Here is a 27484-nt window from a genome sequence, read left to right on the forward strand (position 1 = left end):
AAACTTTACGAGGAATAGCAAGGCTGCTGCGATTGCGATTGCGGAGAGCACAGCTGAATTTTGCTAACGAACCTGTAAAATGGATGCTTTGCCAACCCTTTGCAACAAAGAGTCCCGTGGCACTTGAAAGGCGTAACCATTTTATTACAGCGCATGTTCTGCAGATTAGCTTCCCCTTGTCAGATGCAGAACGAATATCTGCGGATGTCCGGCTTATGGAGAGAGAGAGAGATGTAAGTAGATGGGCATTAAAAGCAAAACAGACAGTGGCGATTCTGTGCAAAGCTAAAAATAGGACCAAGGACACTTCACTGCAGCAAAGAGGAGATAATGCAGGTTCCAGTTTCTAGATTTGCTGTTTTAGCCCCACTGTGTACCGAGGCATAAAGGCCTGGTCGTCATTCGAGCCCAAAGTGGCAGAATTGGACTTCTAGCTAAGCGTCAATTCAGCACTTTCTTCCAAAAGAAGAAAGTTGCTCCCTCTCTTTTATCACTTTAATTGCCTTTTTGGTGCATTTTGTAGGTGCTGCAACCAGAACTCTGTACAGCGATCCAAATGTGGCTGCGTGAGAGGTCTTACAGATCGCTTTTCAATTTGTTCCCTAACTATTCCCACCACTGTCACCGTTATGCGTAATAACAATAACAAATCTTTTGTTGTTGTCATCCAAAGAGGCCAACTACCTCCAGGAACTGTTTTGTCCGTGTCTGAAGTATTGAGGGCATTGCCACTTGTCTTAGGGGCTTTTCAATATGCTGTTAATATCAGGCACTCCCCAGTCTGAAGCCTTACAGATGTTTTCAGCTATGCCAACTGGGGGATTGCTGGGGCCGCAGCCCACCACATCTGACGGAGCCAAGCTGGGAAAAGCTGCATTAAGGTTTAGCAGGTCCTTCGTGCATTCAAAATAGCACATCACAGAGCAAATTTGTAATGCTGAAGTGCAGAAAAACATGGATCCAGTCCAAGGGCAGGAAGCTGAAGACCCACAGCAACAAAACCAGCTGCTCTCAGCTCTCCCCTGCGGGTCTTTCGTACGCGGCAGTCGAACGAGGAACGGCACAGAGCTTGAACTTGTGGGGATGCACCACAGCCCCGATTGCAGGCTCCGAGTTCGCCTCCTTCACTCCCTCCGGCAGCCGGAAGGTGAAGGCTTTCGTGAGGCTGGCGAACAGAATGAAGAGCACAGGCCCGGGCACTCACGGCATCCTGCCGAAGGGAGACGGAGAAGGTGGCAAGTGCCTCATCACTGGAGCGCCAGAAGGACACCTATTCCATGTGCTGTGCTCAGGACGCAAAGCCAAGGCACGTGTGCTCAGGGCTCCCCAGGCCAGGCTCAGGAGCTCACGGAGCCCACGAGGAAGCACGGTGGCGACCGGCTCCGCCACTGCCTTGCCCGCACCGGAGACTCTCTCTCGGCAGCCGTTGCAGCTGCCTAGATCTACAGCCAGGGACGGGGGGAAAGAGACGCTGGTGCAAACTGGCATAGTAAATCCATGGCCCGCCCTCCCTCCCCACCCGCGCAGCCCCCTCCAAGCTCAGTTGCCGCCTCAGGGAGCAGCCCGCGCGGTTCTCCTGGCACCAGCTCTAAGAGGGTGTGTGGGGACCTGCCCTTCAGAGCCTGGGGAACAAGCGACCCTTGACACAGCATTCGGAACCAAGGCGGCTGTCCCAGTGAGGCCACTGGTCAGTCTATTGTACCCCATTTCCACAATCATCTGCCGCTGGTTTTTAAATTCACACATAAATAGTTCTAAAATGTGCTTTTGTTCAAAATAAATCACTTGCTAAACAGTTTATCTCAAAATGTGTAGTTCATATTTTGAGCGTCAGCACAAAATATTTGGGGAAGCCACACAAACCAGGGGTGCTGCACATGACATGGAAGAGGGCAGCTGCTTGGGCTGCAGACACACGGGGCTGGTTTTTGGTGAGCACCACATGAACGCTTGGCTGCTTGCCACGAACTTGGGCTCACGGCTGCAGGAAAGTGCAGAGAGCCAAGCCAAGGACCCCACTCAAAAACAAGGGCCATCCCGGGAGTTACCTGTGCCAAAGGGGATGAACGCTTCTCTTGCCATAAATCGCCCACCCTCATCCAAGAAGTGGTTGGGGTTGAACTGCTGAAGTGTCTTCCATTGCTTGGGATCAAGAAGAACAGAGCACAAATCTGGGACCACCGGGGTACCCTACAAGGCAGAGGGAAGGAAGATCAGATGTACTCTTAACGAGTGAGTCAGATAGAAGAGGTGACAAGGAACAGGCCTGGATGTGGGGCTGGGACCCATGGCTTAGTAGGGCAAACACTGGATGCCCTTCACCACAGCAGACAAGGTTCCAGGGTCCCTTTAAGTCTCTCAGCCCAGTGGCAGCAGTTGCAGCCGGAAGATGAAGATGGACACAGCACCCGGAAGTCTAGCTGCATGGCACATGGCACCAGAGCGTGAAGGAGCACTGGATGATGGTTGCTGTGGTCCCCACCACTGCAGCCACCAGCTTAAGTTCTCCACAGTGCAATGCCTGCAAATCTACCCAAGTGGTGGGCATTGCAAGGTGGACCAGTGGATGGAGGCCACCCCAGCAGGTCCATCTGCAGAGGCCCAACGTTCCTTTCATCGCTTCTCATGCACCACTGTTGAGCTGCCCCTGCCAGCTTCAGTCCTGCCCTGCGTGCGCCCACGGATGTGCCGATGACAAGCCTGTGACCTCCACCCAGCATCTGCCGCTGAAGTTCCGGTCGCTAGAGAACACGAGGAGGGGGCTGCCCTTCTGCTCATGCCTCGCAGGGGGCTTCCCATAATTGTCTGCTTGGCCACCTGGCATCCAAATGCTGGACTGGGGGCACCTGATCCAACAGGAGTCTTATGTTCCTACATTCAGAGTGATGTGGAGAACCAACCGTATCCATAAAGGTCTGCACAAGCCGGTGAACGTCCGTCCAGCTTGCATTCGCATATCAAAGCCCGGTAGCGCTGCAGTCTCTTCCTGATGCGGATGGTCCGATGCAGCCTTCTTCAACCTGATGCCTTCTTGACGGCTCGGAAGGCAACTCCCATTATTCTGAGAAGCGCGTTTGGAAGGAAGGTCCTAGCTTGATGTTAACCAAAGAAACTTCAGGTATATGCAACAATGGAAGACGTCGTGGTTCACACATGGGGAATTAACATTGCCCAGTGGCTCCTGGGAACCCCAGCCAGAAGGAACAACCAGCAGGTTGCTGAGCTCAGGCTTCCAAAGAGATAGTGCTTTTACAATCCTGTCCTAATGTTTAATCTTGCCTTGCGGGGGGTGTCCCAGCGTAGCAAGGGGGTTGGGTTTCCTGCTCCTGTGTCAGCAATGCAAAGCCCAGGCTACAGTATCATCAAAGTGAGAAGCCAGGCCAGCCCAGTGCAGAAGTGAGTCCATAGAATTCATTGTGCCAAGGGGTGTCCAAGCGAGGGGCCCAGGAACAGCCCTGACGCACCAGGCAGCTCTTCCGGCAGAAGGCTCTCAGCGGCAGCATCAGCGCCTCTGCCTGGCACCGGATGAGGCCTCCTGTCCTGGCTCTCCCCCATGTCTTCCCGTGATGAATCCGCTTCCAAGGAAGTCACCGCACTGGGGGCAAAACCAGGCCCTGCCGGGATTACCCGAACGGCCTTGCCCTTCCCCCTGGCCCACCCGCATTCCACCAGCCCCTTGTAGTTCTGTGGCATCCTCTGTTTTGTATGTTTCCTCCTTCTAGCACTTGCAATGCCTCTCCTAAAGCTCTTGTATAAACAGTAAACCTCCCAGCTAAAATATTCTGCTGTTTTGGTCTCCCTCTCTCTCTCTCTCTTTTTTGGTACTTGGGCCACACCTATTTTCCTTTGGCCCCTCCCCTTTTGCTCTCAGCCCCAACCAACACTGGGATGCCACCCCCTCCCCGAGATTCTTTGAAGTTGGATTAGGCCCTTGGGCTGAAAGAGGCTCCACACCTCTGCTGTACCCCCAGCCCCTTTTCTTGGGCAAGAGTGTCGTCACTGTGGTGATTCTGTACCTTCGGAACGAGTAGGCCAAATATACTCACGTCACATATGCATAATCTGGGGACGCCAAATAATACGATGTTGCCAAGGCGCTGGATCTCATGAATCGCAGCATTGGAGTAGGGCACTTTCTTCTTTTCTTTATAGCGGATTGCTCTGGAGGGACCCAGGGCACTAGCTCCTGCGGGACTTTCTCTCAGGAAAAAAGAGCAGCGTTTCATTCCATAGGTGGGAGAGGAAACTCCTTTGGGAAGCATGATTGGATCTCAGGTGCCCAAGAACCTGGTGCTAAACTACTAATCCACTGAAAGCACTGAATAAAGGCAGTTGCTTGGGAACTTTATCCTGTGTCTGCAGCATCTTCCCTCCCAGTGCCTTGGGGCTAACAGTCTTTATGAGTTTGCATAAACCATGTTTATTGGTCTCATCTCTATGTCCTAGCAAGTGTGTAAGGATCTTTTTCAAGCGGCTGCATAAAGGCTGAGAAGGGAAAGTAAAAAACCTGTCCAGCCACTGAACGGCCGAAGCAAGAACATCCTCATAACCACCTTCTGCGTCTTGTGCCTTCATGAGTGGGACGTCTAATAGTCCTTTATTAGCACGTAGGACATCCTGTGATTGCAACCTGGGGTTTTGGTTCTCTGTAGATAAAGACAGCACAATTGACTTTCACATCCCTCGCACAAGTTCTTCTCACCTTGAATATTGGGATGAGCAACCGTAAAAAGCAGAGCCCAGGAAAGAGTGGCGACTAGCGTGTCCACGCCGGCAACCAGCAAGTCAGCAATACCTTGAACCAGGTTGTCTTCACTGAATGTGGTTGTGGAGTCCGTTTTCCCCTGGGAATTAGAAGCAAATACTCAATCCAAGGCCGTGTCAGTAGCAGCGACTGCATTGCTTTCAGCACCTGAGTGACGGCAAAGGCTCAAGGCCCAGCCAGGGCATCACGGGGAGATGGGCAGGTGATGCTGCTGCGCAACTGCTTCTCACCCCCATCTCTGTGACGACCCAACAATGTCTGGCTGAAAAACACAACAGCAGCAGTGTTGACGTTTCTATACCTTCGGCTTTCCTTCAGCTCTGACTGATCCACCGGCTGCGTCCTTACCTGGAGGAGAGCTGCCTGGCAACAGTGAAACACGCACTGGTTACCTCCCACTTGGACTACTGTAACGCGCTCTATGTGGGGCTGCCCTTGAAGACGGTCCGGATACTTCCAATGGTGCAAAATAGAGGGGCCAGGATGCTGTCGGGGACTGGGCGTTATTCTCACATAACTCCAGTCCTCTGTCAACTCCATTGGCTTCCCATCTAAGTCTGGGCTCAATTCAAGGTGCTGGTTGTTACCTATAAAGCCCTAAACAGCTTGGGACCAGGATACCCTAAAGGAACTCCTTTTTCCCTATAAGCCCTCCTGCCCCCTAAGATCGGCAGCAGAGGCCCTCCTCAAGGAACCCCCTTTGAAAGAGGTCAGGGGACAGAGTACTCGGTGGAGAGTTTTCTCTGCGATGGCACCCCAACTATGGAATGCGCTCCCTAGAGAGGTCCGCCTGGCGCCGTCATTGTATGCTTTTTGGTGCCAGGTCAAGTCCTTTTTATTTGACCAATATTTTAAAGCGAATCGATTTTAATTGTATATTTATTTAATTTATTTATTTTAACCATGTCTTTTTTACACTCAGTCATGGTTTAGCCAAGTTATCTTGCTTAGGATTTATAATATACTGTAAGCCATCCAGAGACGACAGTGATGGACAGCCTGTACATCTCCTAAATAAATAAATAATACCACCTGTAAAGCTGTCTGGGCAGTTCACAACATTAAGTCCCCCATCCAGATTTCAACCAAGCCCAACCCTGCTTAGCTTCTAAAATTAGACAAGATCAGGCACTTTAGGCTACATGGAAGCATGACTCCATGGTTGGCATCTCACTTCCCCAGCTCTGCTTCCAGAGCGATGCAGGTAAAGAAGCGGGGACAACGACAAAACGGCGTCCCATCACATGTATTTGTTTCAGGGACTCATTTCTGGAGTAACACAGATTGCCAGTGCTCACACGTCTCCCCGTAAGGTGTGGTTTGGGTCATTCCACACAGCCCTCACATCCATTTTGCCTTGACCATGAGCTGGAAGCTTCAGCGGGCCCTCCAGTTCAAGGCCTGGTCAACACAGGAAGCCCATAATATCCAAAGCATGACACAGTCGCTTCCCACAAAGTTTCTGCTGCCGCTTTAACTACATGGATCGTACTCTTAAGATCAGGTCAAGGACAACCCTCCCCTTCGTTCCATCCTGCACCTTTTGAAAGAGGAAGGGTGAGCAAGACAAGTGAGGCATTTCCTGGAGATTTCGTGCTTAGTGACATTTGTCTCCCAACAGATACCAGGTGGTTGAAGACCTCCATTACTGCTAACGATCACTTCCCTGAAATACACCTGCTTTGTTTCAGCAAGTCCTTGTTCAGACTCCCATTCGGTACCTGGTCAGTAGCAGACGTCCTGCTTTGGTGCAGACATATAACACCACCTGTCCCCCTTCCATTGCAGCCATTCTTTTGGAACAAGTTCTGTCCTTCGGCTGCTGCATTCCAACTCTGCAGGTTACCCTTCCAGTCTCAGTTGCACCACCCACATTGCATGTCTTTTAAAGCTGCGTTTAGCTAGGAGTTGAGTTTCCTGTTGATTTTCCAGAATTTTTCCCATCCATTTTTATGACCCTCCTGCTATGTTGGACTGCAGATGCCATAATTCCCTTCCAGTGGCCATGCTGGATGGGAATTGTAAGCGTTCCAATCCAACACGTCTGGAACGCATCAGCTTGGTGAAACCTACATAGCCTTGGATATTCTGCTGTGCAGTATCTCCCGTTCAGGGAAGGTTCTAGATTTGGACTGGCAATACTCAAAGCGTTAAATCAAGCCTGAACAGGTTGTGACCCACCAAGGCAAACGTAGCCCATCAGCCCTGTGCAGTTGCTTGATCAGCCTCATCCCGGCATCAAGTAGGCTGTCCTTCGTGGCTGCTGGGGTGCTTTTGGCTCAGCAGGTCACAAGTTGCACAAGCCTCAGCCAAATGTATTCATTCATTTATTTATTTAAAACATTTCTATGCTGCCCCCATCACAACAAAGCCTCAGGGCGGCTCACAAAGAATACATAAAAACATACATAAATAATAATAATATAACAATTAAAAAACATTAAAAAACCCCTGGTGCATTCTCGGCTAAAAATTTTAAAATCCTAATTAATTCAATAATTTAACAATTAAAATAAGTTTTAAATAAAAAGGTCTTAGCCTGGCGCCGAAAAACAAACAACGACAGCGCCAGGCAGACCTCTCAAATTTACACATCATGTCACAGAAACATACTTTCTTGATCTGAGCCAGGTAGAAGCCACGTCGCCCTGAGGCTCACGGGCTGCCCTACCCTTCTTGTGGTTTTCCACCTCCTTCCTGACAAAAGAGCACATGAATTCACAGGAGGAGAGTGCCTTCTTGTGAGGTCCAGGGATATGGTCCATAAAGGAAGGCGAGATGTTGTATATCTACAGGAGAAGCAAAAGAAAACTTGTGCAAATGTTCCTGGAAGCCTTGGGACAGTCGTCCTCGAGCTCCCGCTGCTGGGCTGCCCATTTCGCTTCATGCTCTGGGGGGCTGGTGTGCCAAGGACCCCCAGGTGTGTGGCCATAGAACCAGAAGTTTGTAACCTCGCAACCAGATCTCATCAGAGATCTCACATGATAGGTTAAAGCCTTCCCCAGCCAGGTGCCCTCCAGACGCATTGGACTATGAGTCCCATCATCCCTAGTCCCTGTGACCAACGACCATGGACAGTTCCCTTGACAGTTGAACCCAGGGTCACTCCATGAGGCTGACTGTTGGGAAGTTTAAATAACAGGAAAGACTTCTTCGCGCAGCATGTAGTCAAACGATGGAGTCTGTTGCCACGGGAAGTGGCGATGGCCACCGATCTGGCTGCCTTTCAAAGGCGGCTGGACAGATCCATGGAAGTGGAGGCGATCAGCGGCTACTAGGCTTGCTGGCCATGTGCTCCCTCCTTCCCCAGAGGCAGCCTGTGTGCACACACCGGTGTGCAACCAGACCTCCATGAGTGTCCACAACCTTCTTCTCAGTTTGGCTCGCTTCCTAAGGTCAGGCAAAGAACAAGAGGAAGCCCATGAATGATAGAAGGATGGATTCCGTGGAGCTTCATCCCAAGCCTCGTTGGGGAGCCGAATTACCTGGAAGTCAATCTGGATTGATGCTATATTGTAATTTTATGGATGTAATATCTTTAAATTGTTTGGAAAGTGTTGGCTGTGAAGGCGCCATAGAAATGTGATGAACTAATGAACGAATGAGGATATCAATTCATCTTTCTTCTATACTGGTTGAGGTAAGGCAAAGAAAAGAGCCCTTCCCCATCCAGCCTGCTCTTAACAATCACCTACCCTTTTCTTTTCCAAGCAGTTTAAAAACCGGGATCAGTGGCCACCCAGATAATGCTTCCGGTTCATCAGTGAGCACACAATTAACCGTTTCAAATCCAGAAAATACAACTACAGGCGAGTGTCCAATCCACAAGGTGAAAATATTTCCATAATATTTTGCAAGCTGCAAGTGGGTACAAAGGAGACCAATGAAAGATGACCCTTAAGGTCAAACCAGATGATCTGGGAATCCTCACAATCAAGAGAGGGACCACCACACATGGGAAGGGAAGTTTAACCCTTTCTGCCTTGAAGTGGGTCCCAAAAATCATACCTAAACACACCCATAGCTGCAGTCCCAGGCACGAGGGACGTTGCTCTCTGACTCTCTTGATGGGTGGTTTGTTTGCAGCAATGGCACCAGTGAAGCTGTGAAAAAATATTCCCAGAAATACGAGTTATGGACTGAAATGCAGGGTTCCTAGTTTTGTTTTCTGCCGCAGCGTCGGTGGGAATGAGCCGTCATCTCCAGGGCCTCCTCGTTCCAGGCTCACAGCCTCCCGAGCAAGCCAGTGGCAGCCATGATGAGGAAGAGGAGGAGGAACATGAGCAGCTGGTGGCCCTGACAGTGGGACAGCAGCCAAAGCCTTCAGAAACCTGAAGCTGGGGATGTGGCATTGCCATTTTCTTGAGTGCCGTGGTGCCAGAATATTTGCCCCTCTTTCTTCCATCGTGGCCCCTAACTCCTCAAACACCTGGGCCTTCTAAAGATTATCCTGGCTAAGCCCACCTTTGACCTGGCTGAGGTTTCCTTTTTCTGTTAAGCCCAAGAAAAATGAGCCCACAGGGAAGGCAGCGCAGAGTTTGGGGCTGAATTGCATCCCCTCGCCGAATCTAGTTTCCTGCACTGCATGGAGAGAAACAGTCCAACAGCGCCACCTCGCAGAACCAAGCACGACTCTCCCTGCTGCGCCAATAAGCCCTTGGCAATGAAGGCACCATCCTGTGATGCCAGAGAAATGAGTCACGCTCACTCCGCCAAGGATCACGTGCTCTGAAATCAGATTTGCCCAGTGTGGCAGATCAGATTCTTTTCCACGGGGTTCCTGTGAATCACTTACTCCATGCGCTACCTGTGCTGGCCAGATTGCAGGTTTAGGAAGAAGGTATGTCCTGCCTGAAAGAATCACAAGCCCCCTGAAGTTAACCGAGAGCTAGTTCAGAGAAGCAACGAGACAGCGAGACACGCTAAGAGGATTAAGTTAACTTCAGGCTACCGGTCACATAGAATTATTTGTTTTTGGTGCCAGGCAAAGACCTTTTTATTTAAGCAACATTTTAAATGTTAATACTACTGAATTTTATCTGGCCAGGGCGGCTTATTTTATATTGTGTGTATATTGTATTTTAAATTATTATTAGTATTTTAATATGTATATTTTAATTTATGTGGTTTTATTTATTGTTGTAAGCCGCCTCGAGGCTTCGGCGAATGGGGCGGCATAAAAATGTTTTAATAAATAAATAAATAAAAACACTAAGTGAATTGTTGGAGAGTGTTCTTTGCAACCGATGGCCGGTTAACTCCAACCTTACATTTTTCCACTGTACACCAAGACCAGACAGCACATTTCATTTATCTGATGAAAGCAGTTCTAGTTGAAGGAAGGCTCTTCCATCTTGGAATGTGGCAGCAGGGGTCCTGTTGATGTTTTTAACGGGCAATTGCTCAGCCTCGTTCGTGGGAATTTATTGGAGATATTCTGTGTGCAGGAAAATGGAGAACCTTGCAAATGAGCCTCCCCGCCTCTGCCTTTTGAGGAATTAAATCCTCTGGAGAATGCAAAAGGGCTACCCATCCTGCAGCAATGAGTGAATGCCTGAAATGCACTTCTGGGCTCGAAGTTGACCGTTTTTGGTGTAGGTTGGCAGGTGGCTTGTTAAAAGAGACTCACGGAGAGAAGTCTGGGACTGCCTTCAGCTGGAAAGCCAAGGCTCGTCCTCGGGCCTGCCTTGTGGGAACACCTCTCGCTCTCCACATGTGCTCTGCTTGTTCCTTTCCAAAAAAAGACAGCGCTGTTGCTCTCCCATCCAAAGGACTTGCTTCCACTTTCCCTGGAATGACTCACAGCTCAAAGGGAAGGTTAATGAGCCAGGTCAGGCTCCTGTGCTGGAGGAGTCGCATCGCATGTAATCAAGGAGTGCCATCCAGATAAGCCACCAGGGTCTTTCTCCGCTTTCAAAGGAGCTGAGTGGGAGTGTGGGGGGTGGTATAGCCTGAGTCTGATGCGGTATAGCCTGAGCTTGTTGGCAACTGATCCCGACAAGCTGCATGGATGCTACTGCCAGAAACAATTACTGCAGGTTGAGGTACGCCACTTTCAAGTCTTTTCAATTTGGAATTTATTCAAGAGCAGGAATTTTCCTGGAGGAACCCTGCCAAGCTATGCATTAATCTCTAATTATTGTTTTGATGGTGTACTAATTATGGATCCATCCAAAGAACAAATTCCCAGAGCGGCACTAAGATGTTCCACAGAGAGTCTGTCTGTCAGAATGGCTGGGTTTGCACAACTCGACAACTCACAGTGGTTTTTCACCATAGTTGGTCTGTTGAGCCCCACTGTGGTGTTTCAGGGTGGTATGTCAGGTCTTTAGAACCCATGAGAAGAAATAACCATCTACTCTGTGGCTTCTCGGTACTGCAAGAGCTTGTTGTGTCATCTGAACCCGGAAAGTGCCAGTCATCGCTTAGGTGACAAGGGCAAAACCAGAGGGTCCCGCTGCAGCTCTTGCCAAAAGGCTCTCCAGAGAGGACCATTCACAGCTGCTGTCAGAGGTGCCCCACTTTACCCACCTCCTGCTCAAAGGTCTTCTTGGGGGCGGGGGGGGCATCAGCTGAAAGGAGGGGGCTGCACCATCTTGTGCCCTAGAATGTTTCTAAAGACCCTAGAACATTTGTGGCCAGTTCTGCATAAGTGCCCCTCCCCTCCCCTCCCCTCCCCTCCCCCACCCCATGGACATAGCTAAGATTGGTAGTGAGCAATGAGCAGGAAGCTAGGCCACATGATTTTATTTATCTAAGTTGCTCTTTTCATAAAAGAAGCACATATACAAATGTAACATAAATCCAATGAAACGGTGCAAAACAATGTCTTTGCTTGTGTATAACATGAACCCGTGAGTTGTTGAATTTTGGATTGACATGGTATATGAACTTGTGGTTTTATAACTTGGATGAAGCCGCAACAAAAGAATCTGTCTGAGCTGGGCCGAAACAATGAAGTTGAGGCAGCTGCTGGCCAGAACACTCCCAGATGCAGAAAAGAGGGTGGTGCTAAGCAGAAAGTTCAACAAAGGGAGGTGCACCTTCAGGTACCCAAAACCATGTCCTTTTGTGCAGGCTTTGCAACACCCAGGTCTGTGTCCAGACGCTGGCCATGCTTTGGGGTGAGCAGTTTGGGCTTGGCAAAAGCACAACATTGTTGTCGTTGCTAGTCACAAAGTCACATCCGACCCATCACAACCCCATGGGCAACATTCCTCCAGGCCTTCCTGTCCTCCACCATCCCCGGAATCCACTCAAGCTCACACCGACTCCTTCAGTGACCCCATCCAGCCACCTCATCCTCTGCCGTCCCCTTCTTCTTTTGCCATCTATTGTTCCCAGCATTAGGCTCTTCTCCAGGGAGTCCTTCCTTCTCATTAGGTGGCCAAAGTATTTGAGTTTCAGCTTCAGGATCTGACCTTCTAAAGAGCAGTCAGGGTTGATCTCCTCTAGGACTGACTGGTTTGATCGCCTTGCAGTCCAGGGGACTCGCAGGAGTCTCCTCCAGCACCACAATTCAAAGGCCTCGATCCTTCGGCGCTCAGCCTTCCTTATGGTCCAGCTTTCACAGCCATACATTGCAACTGGGAAAACCAGAGCCTTGACTATACTCGCTTTTGTTGGCAGGGTGATGTCTCTGCTTTTTAGTATGCTGTCCAGATTTGTCATAGCTTTTCTCCCAAGGAGCAAGCATCTTTTAATTTCTTGGCTGCAGTCCCCGTCTGCGGTGATCCTGGAGCCCAAGAAAATAAAATCTGTCACTACCTCCATTTCTTCCCCATCTATTTGCCAGGAAGTGATAGCACATAGGTTAGCCTTTTATCCTCCGCAGCTATCGAAACTTTGCTGTTCAGTGCAGCTTAGACTTTGTTTGCTAGCCCTGGTCCTACTTTACCTGCAGAGCTATTTGGCAAGATCCATTTGCTGTCTCTTTTCCCACCTTGTTTGGGCACAGATTTCATAAAAGAACCTAGCCCATCATTGCCGTTTCTCTGGGGAGCCTGCAAAGTCTCGCTGCCTTTGAGCAACTTAGGCTCCAAGACGAAACTACTCAATAAATTTCACTCTGGATCCTTCCCATGACGTTCCCTTTTTCAAGATACTTTCTATCCCACTGGCTTTGGAACATGGCCTATTCTAATATCAGATGTGTGCTCACTTATCCTTGTGCACAGCAACTTTTAGTCATATTTAAATGCGGACGGACATTTCCGGCAGCTGATAATGACACACATCACATGGGGCAATTTGCAGGTGAAGGAACATTTGGTGCGGTGGCTTCACTAGGTCTTGTGAGACCGTTGGCTGGATAGGATGGCAGAGGGGACATCTCAGGCCTGGTTCCTGGGTCTGCCTCCATTCTGCTGTGGCTGGTGAGCTGCTGTTTGAGGTTATGAAGCTGTGCATGGTAAGCTAGGCCAGGCCTGTGAGAAGGAGCCGACCGAAGGTGGTGCTCCAGCATTACCTCTGCTAGGATTGTCCTACGGTGAAGCTCAGGAACATCCCGTCTTCCACACTGCATGTATCCACATGCTTGTTCACGCTTACAGAACTCCAAGAACTGATGAGACAGGGCTGCACTTTGCAGAAGCCCTGCTGATCTTAATTAAGCCGGGCTTGTTCATCTGGACACTTCTGCCTTTAATAACACTTCCTACTCATTTTTTAGGAACAGAACCTGATGATCAAGGGAGAGCTTCATCTGTTTTCACCTACGGTACCCTGCGAAAAATGTTCCCATGCATGGTCAACAGTGCCTTCTGGGGCTGGGCTGAGATTTCTTCCAGGGGGACTCCATGCGGCATGCCCCTCTTCACTCTGCAATTGCATTCTAATAAAAAAAATACTCATCAGAAACCAAGGACTATCTAATAAACAGCAATGACTAAGAATCCTGACCTTGGAAGGCACCCAGATGCCAGGGCTGTCTTTTCTCATACCTATTGGGCGTGACATTATGTAATACTGACCTAGGAAGAGAAGCCTAATAATATCAGGGGATTATTCCTGGCACATCCGGCCATGTGTGTGTTGCAAGCCATCACCTCCGCCATGTATCATTAATAATATTTCTGTACTGCCCATTAGCCAAAGCTCTATTTCCTCACTGTCCAAGCAGAACAACAATGGAAACGATTTACCTGGGGAAGTCGTGGGCTCTCGCTCATTACAGACACTCAGAAAGCATCTAGACAGCCACCTGAATGAGATGGTGTGACTTAGTGTCCCGCAACAACAGGGGATTGGACCCAATTCCACTATTCTATGATTCAGTGATCTCTCAAAGACCGTCCTGTTGACATGTGTTTTCATACCTCTGCTACAAAAGCATGCCTCATTTTGAATCCGATGAATTTCAGATGTACAGTTTATCCATAAATTCAGCTCATCTAGCAACAGGTTGAGGCTCCAGGTTTCTTCCATTTGGTTTTAGTATAGCAGTGATGGAAAGATAATACGAATGATTTAAGAAGAGCTGGGCTGGATCAGATGAAGCTCCATCTAGTCTGGCATCTGGTCCACACAGTGGCCAGCCAACTGCCCAGGTGGGAGACCTCCAAGGAGAGCATTTTTCAGGCTCCCAGCACCTGGCGAGCCCCAGCATCCTGCCTCTGATACTGGGCATACCAGGGACTAGAAGGCATCAATCGTCTTCTCCTTCATGAATCCTCCCATCATTGTGGGCTCAAATTCCTGATAGCGTCCCAATTGGCATGTCCCTTATCTCCTTCTAATTCATATCCTTACTGGTATAATTTGAGTCAAAACATCCTACACTTTCCATACGTTTCTGTTATTCCTGCATCATCTAAAACCTCCTGGCACCACAAGCAGGATTTAGGGAACAGCAGCAACTTCTTCCCCCACTCATTCAGCCCTTTTGCCGCAATGCATGCCTGAGCCCGACCTTTATACTCTCACAATGGCAAGTCCTTAACATCTTCATAACTAATTTTTAGAGATTCCAGTTATATGGATCTTCTTCATTTAGATCCCTCTAATTTTAATGCCCTCTCTCTGGCTTAAAGCATTGCGGATTGCTCAGATGTTGCTTAAAACGCTGCTGAAAAGGCCTCCGCTTGCATTTAGCCTGCTCAGAGGGCATTTAGCACTGATGACGTGTGTGAATTTGCACCTGTGGTGCTGCTCAGGTATTGGGTCGCTCCTTAAGGAGGAACTGCAAGACAAGAGCTGCTGCTTCGGGTCTGTTGTTGCTGAATAGGCCCTTCCAGCCGTTTGCCTTTCTTCTGGGTACTCCACATACATCTCATGAGAAGAACCCTTTGTTCAGCCTGTGAGCAAACCACCCCATCGCCCTTTCCTCCTACGGGTGGTGCTGGCCCGCTCCATCAACACTGTCCAAGGTCCCCCTGGACCTGCTGTTCCGAGATCCACAGAACAAGTTAAAGAACAGAACCAAAACTGGGACATGCTCAATTCTACACCAGATATGAGCAGGATTGAATCTGTGAAGGAAGACACCACAAAGGATGGGACATTTTGGAAGATGTGCATTCATAGTGTCGCCGTCAGTCAGAGATGACTTGACGGCACATCACAACAACAACGACTCACCTAAAACAATGTAACAAACAAATGTGAACTTAATTCGGTACCTTCCGTTTTGACCCACCACCATGCCTACAAAGGGATTGAAGTCAATGGGATTCTTAATTGCCCTGCTAACTTCACGGGGACTGGGCGTTATGTTCACATGACTCCAGTCCTCCGTCAGCTTCACTGGCTTCCCATTGAAGTCCGGGCCCAATTCAAGGTGTTGGTGATGACCTATAAAGCCCTAAATGGCTTGGGTCCTGGTTACCTGAAGGAGCGCTTACATCCATATATGCCCGCCCGCCCCTTGAGATCGGCGGGAGAGGCCCTTCTCCGGGAACCCTCCGTGAAGGAAATTAGGAGGGTAGGTACTCAGAGGAGGGCCTTCTCTGCGGTGGTGCCCAATCTATGGAATGCGCTCCCCAGAGAGGTCCCTGGCGCCGTCGTTATTTGTTTTTCAGCGCCAGGCAAAGACCTTTTTATTTAAGCGTCATTTTAATTGTTAATATTATTCGCTTATTTTATCTGGCCAGGGCGACTTATTTTATATTGTTATCTTTTGTATTTTAATTTATGTTGTGAGCCGCCCCGAGGCTTTGGCAAATGGGGCGGCATAGAAATGTCTTAATAAATAAATAAATAAATAAATAAAATCACATCAATAAAGGACGGGGGGGGGGGGGGGTCCTTGCTCATACCTCACTGAAGCCCACCTCGTCTTGTATGCTCGTCTTGACTTATCTGTAAGCAGAATCCCCCATGCAGAAGTTTGATTCCAAGAAAATGAAGTTATTGTGCTTGACTCGGCTCTTTTGATAGCCATATGACTTTCCTCATTATGCCACCAGCCTTTTTCCATATCATAATAGTTGCCCTACTATAGATAAGCAGAATCCACAATTTTGTTGGAAAACACAAGGTAATAATTCTGCCTCAGCATCTTTTCTTTGAATCCAGCCTCCTATGGATTCTAATTCTCCTGATGGAGTCATCCTATCAAATAGAAATGTACATCGTTAGATTTAGTTAGTTCACATTCATGGCTGGAGCACCACACTTGGGGAAAAACTGCTACCTGACGAAAAAAGGTTCATCAGCTGCTTGAAAAAATAATTTGTTAATTTCTTACTAGATACAAGAAAAACAATACAACTCCTATTCATTTCTCTGAGACTTCGAGGTGAATATTTTACAGACACACTGAATTTTTGATCATTGTTCCCAAGAGAGGTTTTACTTGCAGTTATGCTATCTGGACCATATTTTTCTCTGAGTCTCAAAGTCCCCTTCTTTCCTCAGCTTGATAAATTCAAGGAGGGAAGCTTTTAATTCTTGGGTTCAATCAAATTTTTCTTGTTGCGCCAGATCTAGTGTTGTAAGCTGCCCCGAGGCTTCGGCGAATGGGGCGGCATAAAAATGTTTTAATAAATAAATAAATAAATAAATAAATAAATAAATTAGCCTGGCCAATGAGATTGCAAACTAAGCCTCTAAGGGAGGTTTCCATGCCACCGGTCCACTTGTGACCTGAGGGACAATTATGGCTCCAGGAGCATCCCCAAACTGCAAACCTTGTCCTGTAGGAGGAATGCACCCAGACTAGGTTAAATTTTGCCCAACTGGACCAGCAGCACCTCCATCTTGTCTGGATCAAGTCTGCTTGTTGGCCCTCATCCAGTCCATGACCATGTCCAGTTCCTGCCTCTCCTAGGCTTGATGAAGAAGAGGTAGCGTTCCATGTCTTCTGCATATTGATGACACCTAAGTCCATACCTCTGAATAACCTCCCTCAGCGGTTCCATGTAGATGTTAAATAGCACAGGGGATAAGAAAGAGCCCTGCAGAACGCCCCAGCATATCTGCCATGTGCAGAGCAATAAGCCCTCAACCCCCCCTTCTGGTCAACTAAGGGTGGAACCACCGCAATGTAGGACCTCCTGCCCCCAACCCAGCCAGCCTGTCCAGAAGGACACCAATGGTATCAAAAGCCACCGAGAAGTCCGGGAGAATCAGCTCCTGCTGTCTTTTCCCCAGCAACCGTCTTCCCACAGGGCAACAAAGGCAGTTTCCATTTCCAAACCAGGCCTGAAGCCCAACTAATAAATCCAGATAATTTGTTTAATCTGAGAATCTCGGAGCTTGGAGCCACCACCCACTCAAGCACCTGCCAGGAAGGGAATGTTGGCCACAGAACTACAGTTGTTGACATCTGGGCTGAGGTTAGGCTTTTTCCAGAGAGGCTTAATTACAGCTTCTTTGAGACGAGTGCCACTCCCTCTCTCACGCAGGTATTGACAACCTCCTGGACCCAAGTGCAAAGCACTTCCTTAATTCTAAGAATAAGCCATGAGAGGCAAAGGCCGGACTTGACCAAGCACCTTGTCCACATCCTCAGCTCTCAACAACTGAAACTCATCCAGTGAAACCGGCCCAGATGGTGCTCTACATACCATCTGTTAGTAGAATTGCAATAATTGTGGTGCCCGATTCATGGCCGATCTGAGCAACTTGATCTTCAAAATGCAGTGCGAATTCATCACAGCGAGCGACCGAGGGTTCCACGATTTCTTTCTCTGGCCCAGAGCGTAGCAAGCCATGAACTTCTTGGAAATTTCTGCTGGATGACACTGATGTTTCAGGCATTTGCAGGACAAAATCTCTTACATAATTCTGCCCAGTATTCTTTTGCAATGGTTCCTAGTTCTAGAGTGTTAAATGCTCTATCAACCTAGGGATATTTTTCATGGTTTCTTAGATATTTATCTAGCTTAAACAGTTCATTCCTTGGTGTTAGAGCAGCTTTAATGGAAACCAGTTCAAAAATGAGTTTTAACTTAGCACTACTCAACAAGCAGTGCTAGGACTCACCTGATTGTTCACGCAAACAGAGAGGGAGAATTGAGATACATCCACAAAGGAACTTTTAAACTGGGGCTTGCCTGTCTTTGGGGAGAAAGTGTGAAGGAATGACAACTAGAAAACATCTTGAGCAAGGCAAGGCAAGCTTTAGGAAACTCACCAAAGGCCACTTTTTAAACTATACAGGATTTATGCAAAGTTTCAGAAAACAGAGGTGCTAAAACCTCTCACAGCTTATCACAAGAAAAATATGGGGGCAAAAGTAATAGGAAAGGAGAGAGTTTACATCCTTGAAACGGGAACACCTTCCTGAAAACAAACCCACAATACTGAAAAACGAGAACGCTGCATCTCTTGCACTAAGCAATGCCCACCCATTATGGGGTGTGTTTTGCCAGCTCACTCTAAAGCAGAATTTAGCTCACCCTAAATCCCAAAATCTGGAATGCCACGGACAGAAAAACCCGTGATGTCCCACTAGTTTGCTTTTAAGGGAAGCCAGCCAAGGATAAATTCCGAAGCAAAGGGGAGGGGGCCAGGCTCAGGAAGCCACCGCGTGATGATGGCCCTCAAACCTGACGGCAGCCACAGCCACTCACGGGTCCTGCTGCTGTTTTGCAGTTCTGCCTGATTTTATGAGCAGCTTTGGCTGCTGCACATGCCATCAAGGCAGCCCTGACTTACGGATGGCCCAGGAGTTCAGGCCCTTCAAGATGCCCTGCCATTGGCAGCCCTGCTCAGCTCTTGCAAACTCAAGTCCCCCTTGTAGCACATAGAAGAAGGTAGTGGAGACAAACAGTCCCATCCAGAGGGAAGGGAAGGAAAGGGCGCCTTGAGCCTACCCCTGTCCACTGAGGCCTGATTCTTGTGGTTGTGCGGACACAGTTGTGATGAATGCATGAGCTGTGTGCAGCCTTGCAGGTCAGTGCCCTGCTTTCTTACCCACTTGACGCCCGAGTTGCTCTTGCGGAGAGGGGAGGGGCCGCGAGTAGGGCTTCCAGCATGTCCTGACTTCCTCTCCATTGCCCTGTTCTGCTGTTTCCCCTGGTTAGATATGCTCATCCAAATTAGAGCTCATCAAGCTATCCCTGATGAGTTTCTTCGCTCCAGCCTTCTTCGGGGCCATCTCATCACTTTGGGGACCCTTCACCATTCACCAACCCTTGGGGTCTCCCCCCAGCCACGGGCTCTGCCCCATCCCATCAGGACAGGAGGCCTCTGTCGGGATTCTGGTCTCATCCTCTCCAGCACGGGTCAGCCACCAGGCAGCCAGCACACACCTCCCGCTTCGTCTTCAGAGGTCCACGCGGTGCTCCTGGCCTTTCCCCCGCTGTCCTGGCGACACTTAGGCGCCGCTTAGACAAGGCCCTTTTCTTCCGCTGCCTCCTTTAAGCACCGAACCCTTCCAGAGAGAAGGAGCCCCATCAGGCCAAAGCATCTGTCATCACACACGTGCACAAACACACATGTGTCCGTGGATAATAGCTCACTAATCCGCATTGTTCTGCCAAGTTCCTGGCATGCCAGCTGTATTGACGCCCCAGTCCTGCACACTCACTGCCAAAATCTATCCTACCCTCCACGTGGCTTACCTGAAACAATTATAGCATTTCCCATAATGAAGAGCCATCCCAAACTGAATTCTGCAGGTTTCCCTGTTGCACATCCTGTTGGATGCTAAATGCTGGTGCCGGGATTTCCTATGATGCAAACCCCTTCGGCTGTCACTCTCGTGGCTAGACAGCCACCACTGCTGGCATTTCGAAGTCCCAGCATGGAAGTCCTACTTGTGTTGACTGTCTGTCTACTTGGGGCACCAATTCAAGGTGCTGGTTTTAACCTGGAAAGCTTTACACTGCTTGGGACCGCAGTGCCTGTCGGACCCAACCATATTCTACTCTGCTCTACCTCTGTGGCCTCCCACCAAGTGTCAACTCTGAGGGAGGTTTGGAGGATGGTAAAAAGAGGGGCCTTCTCAGTGTGGCCCCCACATCTATGGAACAACCTTCCCACTGTGGCCTGCCGGGCATCAAGTTTGTCATCCTTTCAGCACCAGGTTAAGAGGACCCTTCATTCCAAGGCCCTGAAAGGTTTACCTGAAAGCCCAGGGACTTGAGGAGATGACCTGCCCCAGGGGCTTTTACGGAGTCATTCTCCGTCTGTTTTTAGCTGTTGAAAACTTCTTGATGTTTCTTTGTCTTTATTATATTTTCATGTTATTATCTTGTTTTCTGTATTGTTGTAAAACACCCAAAGAGCTTCAGCTATGGGGTGACATAGAATGAAATACATTATTGTTTTTATTATTAATTATTTCCCTGGAATATCTTTTCTCTGCATGCTGGAAATCAGTGGGAGCTGGGACAGCATCCTGGATTCTGGCAGGATGAAAGAAGCTTTATTTCATTGAACATTATCCTAACCAGGATACTTTGATGTTTGAGACTATGTCTGTGTGTACGGATGGCATGCCATTACTGAGAGCTGCCTTGAGGACACCTCATTCAAAGGGAGAAGAATCAAACACAGTTTATAAGTTTCTGCAGCAAATGGCAAGACTGCCCTTAAAGTCATTTATTATTTATTTAAAACTTTTATATACACTCCACTGCCGAGATCTCAGGACGGACTTACAATAAAACAAAGTTATGCTCGGTACCGCTTGTTAAAGGTGCGACCTTAAGGCCTTCCAGGGTCGTCTGGGGGACCACAGCATAACTTGTGGTCCATGGCCCTGTGGTTGGTGACCTCAGGGCTGGGACTTTGCCACTCGGTCTCCAAGGGAGGGGAAACAAGGAGGCTGGGCCTGCCATCTTCTGCCAGTTCCTATCAGTGCTCTGACTTCCTTCCTTCCCCTCCCTGTGGCTGGATCTAGGCCGCCACAAGTGACCATCGAGATCAGACCCCTGGCATGAGGCATGGCCGGGACTAAGACCACCACCATCACTCCTTGCCGCACGGACTGGATGCATGGAAGCCTCCCAGCTCTGAGGGCAAGGGGATTGCCTTAAGCCCTAAGAGGAGAGGAGATGGACATGGTTGTGATCTTCAAGAATCTGGATGGTTACCATGCTGAAGATGGTGCAGACAGGTTTGCCTCATCCTCAGTCCTCCTGAGAGCAAGACAGAAACATTGGGTGGGAAAAGCAGTGAAGAGATTTCTGCCAAGTATTAGGCAGACATCCATCTACTGGGGGCTTTTCAGACTTGGAAGAGGCTGCCTTGGGGGTCTTTGCTGAAGGTATCTAACCAGATATTGGACATCCATCATGGATCCTACATTGCAGAACCAGAGCTGAGCAGGGGTTGGCTGGACTAGATGATCTCCAAGATCCCTTCCAAATCTGCAATTCCATGACCACTATCACCATTTTTTAAAATCCAAACTCACATTGGGTTTTTTTAATAACCCCAAGCCCTTCTCCATCTGGGAGCTCCTTCAAGTGCAGACCAGGTGTCTGGTTCACCACTCCGTAGCCCCGGTTGTTCCCCTCACATGGGCACCAATTAGCTAACAGAGTTGTGGTCATTTTCGTTCCAGCATGTGCCTAATGCTGTAAATAACCAGAGGAAGACACAGTCAAGCACCCGAGGTGGCCCGGGGCGAGCATCACTTTTCAAAATGCAAGTTGCCACACGTGTATTTTGGCTGGATCGTGCTGGCGTCGATCAAATGGCAGCCGCTTCATTTCCGTCACCCAGCAGCCAGAGCTTTCAGGGACGTTTGCAGCAGTCACAACTTGAGCACATGGGAAGAGAACTTGGCAAGGAGATGCTTGATGGGTAAAGCTCCAGGTAGGTCAAAGCACGCTGGGTGTGCGCTGAGCGCTTGCTGCCGGCGGCGACCATTATGTTTATGTGCGTGTAGAGTGAATGGCTATGTGCAAAAGGTAAATAAGTTCTTTATTTCAAAAAAAGTTGGTGAATTGGAAATCTTTTTCAGTGTAAAAGTGTGGCTCCAAGACATGAATCCCAGTCCGTCTGGCAAACTGAACCTGCCTGCTACCCCCAGAGGCAGCTTTCGACTTGCCAGCAAGAAGCCCAAAGAAAGTTGCATGTCAACCACACTTGGCTCATATTTGAGCTGGTCCGACTTCTCTGAATGGGTTCATGGCAGGCATATAACAGGGAAGAGGGAGCCTCCGGATGCCGCTGCTCCCATTATCCATCGCCACTGGATGTGCTTGCTCCAGTTCGTGGGAATTACAGTCCATTGCATCAGGAGGCCGGCTCATTCCCCAGCCCGGAATACAACATGCCGGAAGAGCATCTGAGGGGAGTCAAGGCTTCACACCGAAGCCTGTTTTCTGATGCCTACCTTTACCAACAGCACTGAATAGAGAAGGGAGAGCTACATCTTACTCTGCTACAGGCAGTCCCAGGAACCAAGCAAAGGATGAGACCTGGTTCTCTCTTAGAGGGCTACTCATGCCTTGCATCTGGGCTGAGCTGCCCACAGTCAGACAAAACCGGGGAACAAGCAGAACCACTCAGTGGAAAAGACAAACCAAGTCCCAGGATCATCTAAAACCAACGTAATAACGAAGTTTCATTCCCCGGAGCAGCCCAGTGTGTTTCAGAGCTGTGCTATTTATTTATGGCCCTCCTCCAGGAGCTACACAAAAAGCGAGCACTGCACCACATCAGTTCAGACAGACAAAGCATTTCTAAATATCTCACCAGACTTTGTGCACATCCTGTAACCCCCCCCCCGCAAAGATGTGCATAACTGTGCCCTCTATTTTTTTAATGTAGCCTGCTGAAAAAAAAAATATCTCCAAGAAGGAATCCTGAGACGAGTGACATAATTAGTAAATAGTAAATGGCATAGATTTCCCTTAATCCATCCCAGATGTACATATTATTAACTTCCGCACCACTCCCTTAGAGAGTGCTGCGAAAACTCTGCACTTTAGGGGAAGAGAAGGCAGTCCAGTTGTCTGTCAAAGCTTCCAGGAGTCAAATGATGGGAATTGTAGTTGGGAAGGCAGGCAGTTAGTTTATGTGACCTCCATACTGCTGACAGAGGAGAATGAAAGCCTTAATAAAGGGCCAGGATTTTATCCTCGGGCCCAGATGCCTAGATTCATCTGAAAACCTCTCTCCAACTTAGAAGCGGCACAGAATCATCTGCCTCCGATCGTGCCACTGGAATAAAATGTGGCTACTAAAGATCCCCCTTTTCTTTGTTCTTGCTGGCCTCTACTTCTCCCCCTACTTGCCAAAACCCCCTTTAGAAATAAACATATTTGGATTTCCTGCAGTTCCCACTCCCCACATTTTAATAGAAGTAACCCACCCGGTCTGGCATTTTCCCCCTGCAGTGCTAAACATAACCCATTTCGAGTGCCTCTGTCCATGTGTCTTGCATTCCCTGCGCAGCCGTTTCCCTCATTGCGGAGCTGCTTTGAAGCTTCTCCAACGAACTCAGATGTAATAAATCTGCCTGCGGAAGTCCCTCTTCCATACTTGGGGCTAAGCCAGGAATTCAAATCCATTTGGAAGATATGGTAAGAAAAGAAGGGAAGAGCAGGGTTGCTAGAGAGGTGGACATGAGACCCACCCATTGCGGAGCAGCTATCTGAGCAGTCACACCCGAACCTTTTCAGGGTAGAAACCGTGCAAGTATTTTCACAGAAAAAAAGCACCACTGGTGCTTTGCTCTTCTGCACATGATGCACAGGAATACAACTTGGAAGCGAGCCAGCGGTGCTTCTTTTGGGATCCGTTTCTCCAAACAACAGCTTTGGGTTTTCCACAAAACACAAATGGCTCGCTATCTGAAAACTGGCTGTAAAAGCAGCATTGGAATGCTGACAGAAATGGACCTCCTGCCCACAAGGCAAGGTTGCGATGCTTTTTGAGTGCCCAGCGGAAGTGTTCCATGCTAAGGATGGCTTTGCCAGTGCTCCACCTGATCTGGAATGACACGCAGGGCTGTAAAACACTCACAGAGAACTCCTCTAGCATACAGACCAAAGTACTCCAAAGAGGACTCTGCTATGAAACAAGAAATCCCCAGTTAAGGATGTTTCAGTTGAGGGACAAAGTACGCAAAACCCAGGAAACCACCCAAGGTCTGTGGCTGGAGGAGCAGGAGTAGGTCTGGGGATGGACCTGGTCAGCTGGGCATCCCTGGAGGCTTGGTCTGGCAGGTCAGATTTGGCCCCTGGGCTTGGACTGCAACATGCCTGATGGAATCCTTGGGAGCAGCTGCTTTTGCTTACATGGCTCTGCAGAGTACAGTGTGATGGGACAATATAATTGCCCCTTCTTTGAAAAGGGCAAATCCAACAATATGTGAAGAGGGCAGTTCAGTACCCTTCGTCACACCACAGTTGCCAGGTTAGTGGGGATTTTTGAAAGCTTCAGGCCCTTGAAATCCCTGCGCCTTGAACATAAGTAGCCAGGCTGCATCCTCGCGGCCTTGGACCGCACCTGTGCAGCATCGCATCGCTGCAGGACCTCAGGTTCAGGGGCTAAATGCATCCCTCCGGGGTTTCCCACACCGCCTTCCCCTCCTCCTGCCCTCCAACCACCGGTCATTCGTGGTTTCCCAGCTTTTGTGCACGGCCGTTGTCTTCTTCTCTCAGTTCCCCCTCCCCTTCCCTGGACTCTACAGCCTTCCAGGCAGCTCCTACCGATTGCGATATCGGCTGGCTGGGACGGGGACAGGCGCCTGAAGCGGAGGGGAGGAACATCACTCCACATGCGGAAGGCCCTGGCGATGGCTCGCTCGGTGTCGCCCTTGTCGAGGGTGCTGGGGAACGGCACGATCCTGGAGCGAGAGCAGGGCACAAGGAGAAGCGGAGGAGGAAGCACCAGCCCCCTTCTCGCCATGGAGAACCTCCAGCACTCACCCGCCTCCGTGCCCTCCCTGGGCTGTGCGGCCAGAGGAAGCTGGCCACGCGGCACGCTGCTCTCTCCTCCTCCGGTTTACATGCAGCCAGAGGAGGAGTCTGGTCAACGCCCACATGGAAATGGAGGGCGCCTTCCCAAAATACTCTGCAGGGGCACGTGCGCAAGGTGCTCCTCAACTAAACTCACGTGGGAATGAGCTCACAGGATTGGGCCTGCCTGGTATGACCACAGAATCATAGAATAGAAGAGGTGGAAGGGCCAGAAGGCCATCTGGTCCAACCCCATGCTGGCGCAGGACTCCAAGCCACACCGTCCCATTTAGATGGAACAAAGACACTGAGTGAGTCAGAAGGGTCCCCCAGGCCATCTAGTCTGACCCCCGGCTCCAGCCGGCTCCACTCATGACATGCCCACCATGTGTGTGTCCAGCCTGTCCTCGAACACCCGCACCGATGGGGCCTCAACCTCCTCCCGGGGAAGCCCATTCCACACCCTGGGGGTCCTGACTGTCAGGAAGTGCTTCCTGGCATCCAAATGGAACCTTGGCTCCCTGAGCTTTGCTCCATTGGAGCACGTCCTGCCTTCCTCTGCAGAGGAGGACAAGTCTCTACCAGCCTCCATGTCCAAACACTTTTTGGATGCCTCCAGTGAGGGAGCATCCACAGTGTCACCAGGTAATAGGTTCCATTGGTCTTCCCAGTGGAAAGCCAGAGCTGGAACTTTTCCTTCTCTGGAACTGACTCCAGCAGCTTGGCGAAGAGCTCTAAAGTAATGGGCCCCATTCCCAATTGGAGGCAGGCAGGGCGGGAGTCAGTGGTGGAGAACTCTGCACCCAGGCAAGGGTGCGGGGAGCCCTCACTTGGTGCTGCTGGATTCAGCAGGCCTGCCATGGCTGCCCCAGCCCATGGCCTCGAGGGATGCAAGCACTCACTCATAGGTCAGATGCACATGGCCCCACTCGTAGCCGAGAGGGTGGATTGCATAGTGCCTCCTCCTGGCTGAACTCTTGTCTGACAGCCAAACAGCAGAGGGCCCTCCGAAGGACTGGACTGCTTCTTCCCCCTACAAGAACACAAGCACAGGTGTGAAGAGGATAAGGGTGGTAACTGTGCAGAGGTTCCGTCAGGGAGTCCCAAGCTCCTCTCCCACCGTTCAGCCCTCTTTAACTCAAGCTGTGCAGACAATGCCCTTTCTGGATGACTTTTTCAGCTGCAGTTTTGGAGCCCTGTCTTTCCCACCCCAACCTTCTCAGCTCTGGAAGATTAGCGCTAATTCCACTGCCAAGGAAAGGGAAAGCTTGTGAGGAACGTGTGTGTGCAGGGAAGTCTGAAAGGCATTTGTTCCCTTTGCTCAGATCTTTGTACTCGCTGGGAAAGCTCTTTGCTCTGGTGGACATTCTGTTTATATCTCCTTCCTTCCCAGGAAAGAATGTTCTTTGCAAACAGCTTTCCTGCTCTAACCATAAGGATGTGGGCGTGTGAGTCAGCCCTAAAGCCTACGCATTTATCCGCTCCCTGAGCCTTCTCTCAGCTGCACCTGTCCGCTCCTGCTGCCAGCCCCAAAGCAGCTGCCCCAAGTCCTTACGAGAAATGAAGTCGCACCCACCTCTGTGTCAGCATTTTGCAGGATCCAAAGAACTGTGAGCGGCAGCAAGAAGAGCCTGGCTGTCATCACCCCCCAACACTGCCTAGACATGGTGGGGCACGAAAGGAGCGCCAGATCTGCCCCTGGACCTGAATCACTTCTCTCTCTGAGGACCAGAATCTCTCTCTGCACCAAAGTGCCGGCACGCCTGCCCACACCCTGTGCCTCCGGGATCCATCCAGCACAGCTGCTCCATCAATATGCACCGTGCTTCCAAGAAGCCCCACCGCAGCAACAGCGCTGGCCCCCAGCCCTGCCAGACTGGATCCATCTGTCCAAAATACACAGGAACTGAAAGCAGCCTTCTGCTGAAGCTGCCAGATGCAGACCCCGTCTCCTCCCTGCCACCCTGAGCATCACTGACATCCCAGCCCTGGCGCACCGCAGCCACGCTGCGCTCCGCTGTCCCCTTGCAGCAGCTGCAGAAGACGGGTCTTTCGAAGGCTCCTCGCCGTGGCAGCAGAAAGGAGCGCCATTCGCGGAGCAACACGCCTCTGAACTCCAGATGCTGGGACGGGATCTAACCACAACCTCAGCCGCTCCTGAGCCACATCTGACTGGTGGCCGTTGGAAGCAGAACGCAGCGTAATGACAACCACCTTGGAGGCTGATCTGGAGGGCAGGTTTTGCAGTTCTTTTCCCATGCACCCAGCCGTCCAACCTGCTTGTTCTGCAGCCCTGGTGCCGCATATCCAGTGTTGCTTGACCTGTGGCACTTACCTGCTGCTGTTTCCCTTCTTAAAGGGAAACAAAGCCCAAGTGGGTAATCATGAAACTGGTACTTTGCCACCAGAAATG

The 27484-nt window shown here is 49.8% G+C and overlaps 1 pseudogene; it reads right to left on the reverse strand.

Moving 5' to 3' along the window:
* Positions 1-1011: 1011 nt before the first annotated feature.
* Positions 1012-26713, reverse strand: LOC123019446 (annotated as a pseudogene).
* Positions 26714-27484: the final 771 nt, after the last annotated feature.

The sequence above is a fragment of the Varanus komodoensis genome, unplaced genomic scaffold (assembly GCF_004798865.1).
Source record: "Varanus komodoensis strain SLA01 unplaced genomic scaffold, ASM479886v1 scaffold125, whole genome shotgun sequence".
NCBI lineage: Eukaryota > Metazoa > Chordata > Lepidosauria > Squamata > Varanidae > Varanus > Varanus komodoensis.